The 8,466-nt window shown below is 46.6% G+C and overlaps 1 long non-coding RNA gene across 1 annotated transcript; it reads right to left on the minus strand.

The window, feature by feature from the left end:
• Positions 1–293: 293 nt before the first annotated feature.
• On the minus strand, positions 294–4,642 carry LOC128796731 (uncharacterized). The gene is made up of 2 exons (XR_008433878.1): positions 4,241–4,642; positions 294–1,294 (listed from the first exon to the last, which is right to left on the minus strand). It is a non-coding gene; the product is annotated as an uncharacterized LOC128796731 (long non-coding RNA).
• Between the last annotated feature and the right edge of the window lie 3,824 nt (positions 4,643–8,466).

Below are 8,466 nucleotides of genomic sequence, written 5' to 3' on the forward strand. Positions count from 1 at the left end.
GGGAGTGTCAGCAGCTCTGCACTGCCATTTTTTATAAATCTCCATAAATCATTAAAACTCTGGGTTTAATGAATGCAAATTCAGGGCCACAGAGGGGAAGTGACTGGCTGGAGGCACTCCTGAAGCTGGAATTGCTCTGTCATGAGCAGATGTTGAAAGAGGTTTCTTCTAGTCCAGCCCTGTGAGCCACGTGGGCCCTGTGATCATCGTGACAATCTTTTGGCTAAATCTGTGCAGACACCAACTTTTTCAATGACCATCAAATCTTGTTTTTCTGAGACCAACAGAGCTGACAAGGCAAAAAAGGGGGAGTTGTTTATTCATCATATGAAGTCCAGGTCTGGGAGCATTTACATTTTTAATATGGTTAAGTGTGCACGTATTTACAAGATTAGATTAACATAGCAATGAACAATTTATTTAAAGCCATAATGTCTCATATGGATTTCTGCTGCCTGAATGATCATTTCCTGATACTGCTGTTATTAATACTTCCATAATTCACATCTCCTGTTGCAGAACAAGCAGCAAATCTCCAGGAAGGAAGAACTGATCTGGATATTTTTTTTCCCAAAAGCAGAATTTTTAGTGTTTTATTATAAGTATAATTTGAGACAGAAATTTATTAATAGGAAACATATAATAAATAACAAATAAATATGGGATTTTTCAAGACTGCTGGTGCTGGCTTGCAGTGAGAGTAGCACTTCTGAAAATCTCCCCTGGGATTTTACCAGCCCTTGTGTTATCCTGTTGTGAGACCCTGTTGTCTTTGCAAACTGGACCATCAGAATCTGTCCTGCTCAGATCTGTGAGTTGCCTTCATTATTACAAGAGCAAAGGTTCCTGTAAATGAAAGGGTGAGGTAGGAGCTGCTGATTAAACAACAGCAACTGGTGGCCGAGGCATCACAGAGCCAAAAGTGTAACTGTCTTTAAAGAAGAATTATACAAATTCATGGGTGACACATGCTTTGGTGGCTGTTAAACCCCATAATCTCTGTGCAAACCTCTAGTTCAGGGTGACCCTGAGGTGCTGTTGTCGCTGGCCAGGGGAGTGAGTGTCCTGCTCTCACCCTCTTTGTAAAACAATGGCACTGCCCCACTGGGCCTGGGGGTTTTTGGAAGCTATATTAGGAACTTTGTTGCTCAACATGTGCAAAGTATGATGTGTTAATTTTAAAAGAGATAAAGGAGAGCTGGGGCTTCTCTTTGAAAGATTTCTGAAGGGTCTGAGCTCTTTTTCCTCAGGTCATTCCCCTTAGGTGATGTGCAGACACCGCAGCCTTCCTTTCCTAAGAGAGAAACAGAAGTGAGTTCTCGCACTCCAGCTGAGTTTTATTGGAAGGAAATATGAAATTAAAATTTCAAGAATGATAGCAGAGTCCAAAGACACCATCATGTGAAGGGAACACACGCTGAAGCTGAGTGCAGCAGCTGCAGGTCTGTCCCTGCAGAGTCTGAGCAGAGCATGGCCCCAGCAGCTCTGCATCCCCACCAAGGACATTTCAGCCTGAGCAGTTAAAAGGGAGATTTGCACTCCCTTTTGGTGGTGATGAACACAACGCTCTTGTAACTGTTGCTTTTTGGCAGAAAGCAGCCCAGATTAGCAAAGCCACACCGCTGCTGTGTTCTGGGTGCTGTTGCCCTCATCACCCCTGGCCCCTCTCAGGTCTGGGCCCGCTGTTCTGGGCAGGCTGTCAGCAGCTCAAGGGCTCCTTCCTCTGTCCCAATGTGCACAGGAGCTCCTCAGCTGCATGTGGGAGTGCTACAGAAGTGCAAACAGGAATTAATAATAACAATATTTACCACCCAGATCATTGCATGCATTGTGTTCCTCTCCAAAATTTAAATTCTTTGAGCATAACCAACCTCCCAAATTCTTATTTAGGAGGGACTATAAATCATGGCTCGTCTCCTGAGATGAGGGCTGGGGCAAGGCATATGCTGCCCCTTACCTCCATGGGCTGCTAGACACAAAGCTCCACTCCAGGATGAGGATCCCCCCCTTGGGGAGCTGGGGGAATCCAGGATGAGGAGGATCCCCCACCTTGGGGAGCTGTGATAATCCCCCAGCTTGGGAAGGCAGTGAGGGCAGAGATTTGCCCCAGAGCTGTTTTTTTCCTCTGTTCAGTTCACTGGAGGGAAAAAACTATGAAGAATAATCAGAGAAAAAACATATAAAACCAGAGGAAATGCTTTGTGGCATTGTGACAGCTCAGAATTCATCACACTCTTGTACCAAGCAGGAGTGCAAATGGGAGCCCTGCACCCAGGTCTGTGCTTCCCTCACTGCGCTGTTGGCACTGTGTCCAGTGGGAATATTTAGTCCTCATTTAGCAGCAGCACAAGCTCCAGCACGGCAAGGAAGAGACACTGAGCTCTCACAGGGCACGAGGGAGGCGGCAGCATCTTGGAGAGGATCCTGGCAATGCCTGCGGTGTGTGGGAAGTGGTGGAGAGCACCAGCACAAGGGTTTGAGCTCTGATTCCAGCTCATTTGCCACGGTCAACACAGCGTGTTTGTACAGCAAGAGGAGGTCTGTTCATCAGAGCAACACCCTTCCTCCTTACGTGTGTTTCTGAAGTGTAATCACCATCAAACTGCCCATTTAACTCGGCTTCTCTCTTGCTGGGAAACAAGATGAGGTTGTTTTCAGTCACCAAAGGTTCTACTTTTCATTTTAATAAATCCTAATGAAAAAACAACATTATTACTAAGGCATGGACTTTTAATTACTTTATTTCATAATAGTTTTTTAGTTTTCTGTTGAACTAAGTCTTTCATATTTTTTTTTTTTTGTCATTGGCTTGCAATACTGGCACAAGCATTGCTCCAGCTCACAGCAATTCTCTCAGCCCAATGCCCCCTGCTGCAGTGCAATGAGGTACAGAGGTTTATTGATAGTGGTATCATCTGGGATCTGGGAGATGGTCAGGAGCAGCATGTGTTTGGGAAGAATATATTCCAGCATGATCTCTAGCATGCTTAGTTGGCCGTATTGGAAAGATTTCCAGATAGCTATCGATTTTCCAGTCCCGTAATTAGTTCTGAGATTATAAACATAGAAAATATCGCTCCAGAAATTGATTTTTTTTAATTGTTCATAGCACCAAAATATGGTGTGACTGAAAATCACATGCTTCCTGCAGAGGAAGACTTCGAACTTTGGAAAAATATTATCCCTGTAAACGTGGAGAAGAAATCACGAGGCTAATTCTGTCACTATCTCAGATAAGGTCTTGATCACACTACTTCTGCCTGATTTTAAAAATCCAAGTCTGGAATGTCCTTTTTTTCACCTCTAATTATCAACTGAAGGAAGATGTCTCTTTTTTTCTCTGGAGGGGATTTTTGGTCTTCCCCTGGGGGGTGAATGAGCTGGTCACTCCTTCATGGTGACTCAATGGCCTCGTTGCACATCCAGGGTGGGGTGGCTGTTGCTTATGGAAAATAAGAGTAGATAGATCCAGTAAAAAGCCAGCGTTTGTCTTCTAAAGAAGCTGTTATTCCTGTCTAGCAGGATAATGTCAGATATTTCCTGTGGCAGCAAAGCCAGGAGACCCCAATAGGGGCAACAAGGATACTGCAGTTAGGGAAGTTATTAGAATTATTTCATCTCATTACCCAACTATGCCAGGCATTAAACAAATAAAATGAGTCACTTCTCTAAAGAACTTGCAATTTAAGAAGGTTGGGTGGAGGGCAAAACCCTCCAAAAAGATAATTTCCACTTTACAGGGATTGCATCTTCTGATTTCATCACACAGGCAGTTGGAAAATTTGTCTACTGTGAGCTTTCTTGCAAAATCTGTGAAATCCCAGGAAGCAAGATGTTCCTTTTTAAAGCCCAAAACCTAACAATAATAAAAATAGCCCAACTGGACAATCTGATTGGGTTGAGAAACTGCTTCTGTAGCTATAGAATTCCTAAATAAACCCTATCTCAGCAAACCCTTGGGAAGTCTCAGGAGCTGGGAAGTGCTGCAGTTAAAGTAAATTTACTAAGACATTAATGAACCACGGGCTGCCCCTCCCTCACCCACGGCAGATCCCGAGGTGAGCGGTGTCAGACCAAGGCATGAATTCTCCTCCTCCACATGCAATCATTGCAGCAGCCCAGTTTTATTTTCTGCAGGAAAATGGTATCACTGGGAAGATCCTTACACAAGAATCCTTTAAGAGAAAGAAAATCCTGTAGAAGGAAAAGAGGAGAAAATGCTGGTTTTTTTTATATTTACCTCTTGGATGGTGGACTAGATAATCTCCAAAAGTCACTTCCAGCTCAAACCATTCTGTCATTCTGTGATTTTTAACTTCTCCAAACAATTTTTGGGGGCACCTGGATTCCTGGAAAGCAGAATTTGGGGTACAGATGAGGGGAATGAATTGCAAGTGCTTCCCCTATCTCCCTTTGCTCTAGGACAGGTGGATTTGAGGAAAAATATGAAGTGTTTCACCCCAAGAATGTATCCAGTCTTTGTGTAAGTGAATGCCCCTTCCATGAGGACAGAGTGAGATCCACGGGGTTCCTGGTGTTTTGGGAAAGCACCAGGCAAGCCTTAGTGCCCCTAACAGGGCACTTTTGGGGTTGAGCAACAACTAGCCATTGTGGGAGTTACCCGATCCTGAGGTGGGATGACCTTCAGGCATCTCTCAGTTCTCTTCTCGGAATTCCTACCGGGATAAGGAGGGGAGCAGCTGAGTTAGCCCAGTCTCACTCTCCCATCTAGTGGTAAAACAAGGAAAAGTGGTCCAGGCAGAAAAAAAAAAAACAACTTTTGCTGTTTGGAGCCTTTGGAAGGGTTTCATTGCGGGCTCAGTTAAAGCCATAATCCCCAGCACGCTGAGGGTTGGGAATGTCACTGAACTGATCCAGAGGGACACACAGCAAAGTGCAAAGGTGGCTCTGAGTCCTTCCCCGCGTCCAGTGGGGTTTGGGGTACCTCTACTCTGGGAAAGAGCCATGAAGCAAAGAGTTTGCACACTGAGGGATATAGCCCAAGGGGAGCAAAAATAAAAGCACAAATTTCTTGAGCAAAAAAAAACCTCCTGAACCACTCGTGGAGGATGGGAGGTGGAAAATTTTGCAGCCACGTCTTGCCACAAATAACCTGTTGTCTTCAAATAACCACATGTGAGCCCCACAGCTGCTCTGCTGCCTTCTCAGAAAGGCCTCCATGGTCCCCCAAAAGGCAGGGTGGGGGCACAACCCACAAAGGCTGGTACACAAAGGCAAGGTCAGGGACCCACAGGCATCCTCTCAGGAAATGTGCTCTCGGAGGTGTGAGCTGGGGCTGCCCTGCTGAGCGTGGGGTGCAGAGCCCGAAACCTCTGCAGTGCAACAGCCTCTCCTGGGAGGTGACTGGGGGAGGCTGAAGCATGGGAAGGTGGGTTACTGTGGGCTGTAAAGCTGTGTTTCATTTCAGCCAGACATACAGCGCTGGAGGGGGTTTCATGTCACCCACAAAAGTTTAAGAGACTCAGGGTGATTCAGGCAAACCCCCCACTTTTTCCAAGAGGAGCTGGTGCAGAACCAGCTCAGTAAGGGCCAACCCCATGGGGATGGGGATGGAGTTGGGGAGGTGCAGGGACTCAGGTTCAGCAGCCCTGGATTCAGGAGGCTGAGATTCCTACTCCAGTGTCCACAACTCGGTTCCAGAGGCTTAAGGTGCAGAATGGATGAACCCTTACTGAAGGTTTATGTTCTCATGTCAGATAGAAGATTTGTGGTATTTCCTGGAAGGCTGGATGATGTTTCTCTTTCAGCAAATTAGGTCAAAATGACAAGGGGGAAAAAAAAAAAGTCATCTCTCATGGATCAGCTGTTTGCCAGCCCCAGAGGTGCAAGAGTTTGTCTCACATCTCTGCTCATATAAAAACACTTTCCTGGAGCAATGCACTGCTAAACGTGGCTTTCCCGAGGGTGTCACCCACACAGTCTGCAGCACAAACAGACTCAGCTGGGAAAAAATAACTCAAAGGAGTACGGGATTCACACCTACACTACCAGATTATAAAAACGAAACGAAAAGGAAGAAGGAACTGGGCAGGTTTGGAAGGGCTGGCATCGGTAGGAAATCAGCAGGAGGTTCCTCAAGCAGCATCCCCGTGATGCCGGAGCGCGGTGCAGGTTGGATCCAGCATCAGAGGCAGGAGGTGATGGGGCCGGGCACCTCGGGGGATGCCCGAGGCCGTGCTGGTGTGTGCTCATGGGGCGGGACGGCGCTGGGCTGAGCACGGTGCAGCGGGGAGCAGGGGACGCTGTCGCGGCTCAGCCACCGCCTCCCTCGGATGCCAGCGCGTCGGGAGAGGGCAGCCTTCGCCACAGGCAGGTGAGGGTGGGAGGATCCGCACCTCACCGGCCCAGCCCAGCCCAAGGAAAAGCTTAAAGGAGAGCGTTAAAGTGCCCAGTGTGGAAAAGCGTCTTGCTCATATGAAACTGGTGCTGCCGGAGGTCAAGCACTGTCCTGTTTGCGAGGATGTCGCAGGACGTGATCCACATGTCCGAGCTGGGGGGATGAAAGCGCACCTGGAGCAAGGCTCACCGTGACCTGCTGCTCCAAAATCCCCTCTCCACCAGACTGGCAGACATAAATCAGTTTTCCCTTCTTCACTGCAGACCACCAGGCTGCAACAGTGCCACATGTGCCACAGCCTGGGGACCCACCTGGGACATCCTGGGCTTGCAGCTCCAGTGACTCACCTGCAAACCCTCCCTGGAAAGCGTGTTCCCTGCTATAGCACAAAAAAAAAAAAAAAAAAAAAAAAAAAAAAAAAAAAAAAAAAAAGAAAAGTTAATGAAAAGACAAACTGGAAACGTGGAAGCACAGTTAATGCTACTGCTGTGATGTTTCATTTGAGCTGCAAAGAGAAGATAAAGTTCTGCCTCCCACCAGAGATGTCACTGGGGAAATGATTCCTTCCTTCTCCAAATGGCATCACGTTGTTTCCTCTTTGCAGCTTGCTGCCAGCTTGGTGTCACAGCCTGTTTTTCCAGGACAATAATCCAGTTAACTGGCAGTAGTGGTGCCCTCCGTCCGATCTCCCCGCCACCCTCCTCAGACAAGATCACTACAAAAGATATTCAAAAATAGATTCACCTAGGAAAGAAGAATAAATAAGGGTTGCTCTTCGCCTGTGAATAGCTAATGAAGACCCACTTAGCAGTCTCGGCAGACTCATCAGCCTTGGCGGCTGAGCCTTGATTGTGTGTCTGCAGCTCCGTTCCTCTTCTCTGCTCATTACACCCAGGTCAAACGAAACACACACAAACCGTGGCAGAAATGCTAAGAACCAATGGAGATGGGCATAGTGGTGACCCATTCCAGCTGGAAAATTACAGGTTAGGAATCTTTATTGCCTGTTACATGGAGCTGTTTCATCCAGCAGCCAGACGTAGGTCACTTCTAATCCCCAAGGGTGAGATCCAGCCCACCACACTGTCCCACATCTCTCGTTGACCTGGACAGTCCTGCATGGGGAGCACTGGGGCACATTTTGGGGTTGTTCAGGATCCAGTGTGCTGGGTGCAAAAGCAGCAGGTAAGGGTTGAAGGGATGACACATCTGCTTGACACCCATCTCCTGGGAGCAGCTCTGGAACTGATTGCCACCCTTATCGATCACTACACCATCCTCCTCTGCCCAGAAATACTCTGTAGAGTCCTGTGAAACTATAGTGAATAACATACATGAATACACTAGGAGCTCTATAAATACAGGGAATCCTCTAACAGGATTTTCTTCTTAAACACCTTAGGACACTGATTTCTCCTTTTCCTGAAACCAAACCTGGTCACTCACTCAGGCACTGCAAGGTGAAGTTAGTTTTAATATTATATTTGCTAATAACCTGGGAAAGGAGAAAGGGAACAAAGTAAGAAAAAGCAAGGCAGCCAGCTCCTGCCTCACACTGTCTTGATTGTCTGTCACTGAATTGTGGCAGTGCATAAGATAGGAGAGGGATGCAGAGGTGTGAAGCACCATTGCCAGAGGATTCTGCTGCAGTCTGGATTACGTTGGAGTAAAATCTGCTCGGTTCTACTTGTCTGTGCTCTGAGACCTCCCTGACAGTGATTACTCACTGAACATTCCATCTTCACTCCTCTCTGTTCCTAACCTAACAAACCATCCTTTTCTCACCAGTTCTGGGTCAGAGGAAAACGTTGTTATTTGGTTACCTCTATTTTATGGTCTCTTAATTATTTCCACCTCTGTGATTACACTAATTAGCTAACTGGTTTCTAATGGCTGTACAGTAGCTTGCATTACACTTTCATTAATCACAGCCTTAGCCAGCCTAGTTAAGAGTCCCTGATTTTTTGCATTATGATTTGAAATTATTAAATGCAAAAGTAATCTGAAGGGGAGAAAGGAGTCAATAGGAATAGACACCACCTTCTCCAGCAGCTTGGCAAAAAGCCTCTGATATATTTAGAAATGTTATGATTCACAAGAACCTGCCA

This window comes from Vidua chalybeata, chromosome 17 (genome assembly GCF_026979565.1).
Source record: "Vidua chalybeata isolate OUT-0048 chromosome 17, bVidCha1 merged haplotype, whole genome shotgun sequence".
In the NCBI taxonomy this organism is placed as follows: Eukaryota; Metazoa; Chordata; class Aves; order Passeriformes; family Viduidae; genus Vidua; species Vidua chalybeata.